Source organism: Microcebus murinus, chromosome 15, assembly GCF_040939455.1.
Source record: "Microcebus murinus isolate Inina chromosome 15, M.murinus_Inina_mat1.0, whole genome shotgun sequence".
Lineage (NCBI taxonomy): Eukaryota > Metazoa > Chordata > Mammalia > Primates > Cheirogaleidae > Microcebus > Microcebus murinus.
Window position 1 is genome coordinate 12,638,823 of NC_134118.1, and position 3,554 is coordinate 12,642,376.

At 33.0% G+C, this 3,554-nt stretch overlaps 1 non-coding gene across 1 annotated transcript; it reads left to right on the plus strand.

Annotated features, from left to right (window-relative positions):
- The first annotated feature begins 802 nt into the window (after window positions 1-802).
- Window positions 803-909, plus strand: LOC142876771 (U6 spliceosomal RNA). Its single transcript, XR_012923590.1, has one exon. It is a non-coding gene; the product is annotated as a U6 spliceosomal RNA (small nuclear RNA).
- Window positions 910-3,554: the final 2,645 nt, after the last annotated feature.

Sequence of the window (3,554 nt, forward strand, 5' to 3'; positions counted from 1 at the left end):
AAACATTTCTTACATAAACTCTTTCAAGAACAGAAAAAGATGAAACACTTCCAAGCATATTTTATGAGACTTGCATAACCTTGACATAGACTAGCTAAGGACAGAACAAAATTGGAAAACTACAGGTCAGAATTATTGTAATTCACCTACCAGTTAAAGGAGATTAAGCCTTATAATTATACCCATAGTTGCAAAAAAGATGTTCAATAAAATTCGGTAACGATTCATGATAAAACTTTCAGCAAAATAGAAAAAGAATGAATTAAAAGACAGAAAAAAGTCTTTAACTTGATAAAGAAGACCTACAAAACTAGAGCAAACATCATACATAATAGTTAAAGTTTGAAAATATTCCTTTTAAGAACATGAACAAGATAAGGAAAACCATTATTACAACTTCTTCATTTGATCATACCCAGAAGGCTGAGAAGTGATTATTACAACTTCTTTTCCACAATGTAGTGGAAAGTCCCAACTGTAAAGGAAAAGCAAGAAAAAGAAACAGAAATTTCAAGAATTGCAAAGAAATAAACCAATCTCTCATTATTAATGGATAATGTTATTTAAAAAGAAAACCCAAAATATTGGCAGATAAATCATTTAAATTTTTTCTCATTAAGAAAAATTTACAATAATTTAATCAACAAACAAAAATCATTCTTTTGAAATATCAAAAAAAAATTCAGATAGAAGATGTGATTTAAAATATCTTTTACAGAAGTAAAAAATTATCTAAAGTACATAAACACATAAGAATAAATCTAACTAACGGTATACAAGACACCCATAGAGAAAAAGTAGATTGCTCACTTCAGTGGCACATATACTAAAATTGGAACGATACAGAGAAGATTAGCATGGGCCCTGTGCAAGAATGACATGAAAATTCGTGAAGCATTCTGTAAAGAAAAAGTAGAGAACTTTTTGAAATTCATTAAAGAACTCAATTAATAGAAGAATATACCATATTCTTGGGTAAAAGATTATTATCATAAAGTTAATTTTCTTTGAGTGGACATAAATGGTAAATGTAATTACAATAACAACTTTTTTCAAGTTTTTTCATGGAACATGGTAAGCCGATTTTGGAATTTATATGAACATGTAATGGATAATGGCTAGCCCATTCCTCTGAAGGAGGAAAAACGGAAAGAGACTTGTTCCATTAGATATCAAAACTTATTGTAAAACTATAGTGACTAACTTATAAACAATGTGATATTGCACATTAATAAACAAATAGACCAAAGCAACAGAATGGAGAATTTAGAAATGAATTCACTGATGTATGGAAACGATTTATGATAGAGGTGCTACTTGAGATCAATAAGGAAAAGAAGAACTATTCAATAAATGCACTATACACAAACAGCAAATTCAAAGAGGATTAAGGCATAAATGTAAAAGTCAAAACCATATAATCCCAAGAAAAGACAGTAGAATGTATCCACAAACAAAATTTAAAATGCACAAACTCTGTATTAAAAAATAGAAGAATTTAACAACTTTAATATTAAAAACTCTTCTTTGTCAAATGAACCCACCGAAAGAGTATGAAATAATCAGCTATGGAGCAACAAATATAATTAAATCACATATTTATAAAAATAAATAATACACAGTTAAAATTTTTGCTTATCACTATTCCTACTTTGACTATTTGAAGAGCTCCAGTCAATTATTAAGAAAAAGAGCAACAACCTAGTAGAAAAATGGGCTAAAGAAACTCCAAAGAAAAGAAAACACATGCGGCCCATAAACACATGAAAATAATCAGCTTCATCATTAATCAGAGACGTGCAAATACAACATCACAGTGAGAATTTAGTTTACATCTACCAGATTGGGGGCAAAAGGAATAATAACACATGTTAAGAGGATGTTGAGCAATGGGAATTGTCATCCACATCTGGTGGGAGGTCAAATATGTACTACAACTTTGGAAAAGAGTTTGGCATTACCTAGAAATTGGATTATTTATAACTCATGCACCAGCAATTCCACTTCTAGGTTTATACTCTGAGCATCTTGAATATGTGTGCCAGGAGAAAAATGCCTGAAAATTCATACTGGAGTTATTTGCAGTAGTCCTAAAGTAGAAAAAAAAGTCTAATGTCTATCCAAAGCAGAATGGATGAATCCAAATGTCTATCGAGGCAGAATAAATGAATTCATGTCATGGAATACAATGCAACAGTGAAAAATTAGTGGGCTATAGACACATGCATCATCAACATGGATGATTTCTTGAAACATAATTATCAGCAAGAGGAGCAAGTACCAGGAAAATATAAGCACAAAATTCAATGTACATAAATTCCCCCAAAAAGTCAAAACAAAACTATATTTTGTTTAGGGATATATACACATATGTATAAAGAAAAGCAGGGAGTGATTAACACAAAATTCAGAACAGCAGTCACTTCTGATGAGGGGTGAGGGAAGCAGTCTTTGAGGTTTACTTGGGAAGATACAAGCTGTGTTGCATTTCTAAAGCTGGGCGGTAGGTATGTAGATATTTAATTTCATTGTCATTCTTTAGAAAACAGATGTATTTTAGACACTTTGGTTTATGCATGCTATATACTCCACAATAAAAATAAATAAATCTATTTATTTACCATGGCCTGCCCATGTCCAAAGACCCCTCAACATACCTTTACTCTTTGCCCCTGGAATGTCTCAAAAGCTCTATCTTAAGCTTAATCAATGTGAATGATTAGTTTTAAGGTTTGGATGTACAAGATGATAGAAGCTGAGAGGTCACTGGCTACCCGGGGTGAGTATGGAGGGTCGGGGGACAGGAATGCAGTGCTCGTCATTATCAACATGCCGCACACAGCCGGCATGGTTTTGCCTCTCGTGGTCTCTGCCTGCAGAATTGCCACAAGTTGGAATCCCCACAGCAGTCGTCACTTCCTCGGTGACATTCATTGTTCGTGTAAATTCTGAATAATGGAAGGCTGAATTCTAATTGAAAAATAGAAGGAAATGAAAAACAAAGACAGAGTCCTAGAAATGGAATGATAGTGCTGGGGGTTTCCCCCCGAACTTCTTCCCGTTCACATGTGTGGATGTTCTTCTCAGTTAAGTATTTAGAAAGCACATCATATTCTAGTAAGTTTTTCTTCCCCTAAAAAGAACAGTTTGTTTTCTTTCCTTATTACATGAAAGCACCATCTAACCCCACAAAAGGCAGAGAAATCTTGTTTAAGGATACACATAAGTATGTAAAACATATGTAAAGCAGAGCTGGGAATAAAGAACAAAAACTGAAAGACAGCTGTTACCTCCAGCCAGGGGAAGGAAGAGGACGTGGTCACTGAGGTTTACTACATGAGGAGAGTGGTTCTAAAATACTAGCAATATTCTATTTCTTAAGTGTTATTCTTTAACTGCATATAAATGTTTTCCAGCCTCTTCTATACATATCATATATTTTGCAACACATTTTTATTTGTTTTATTTTACCCAAAGTTCTATCTAGGTGCCAAAAAAAAAAAAAAAAAAGCAGAGCTAAAGGGCCCTGAAAGAGCAGGAATCAGAACCAAGTA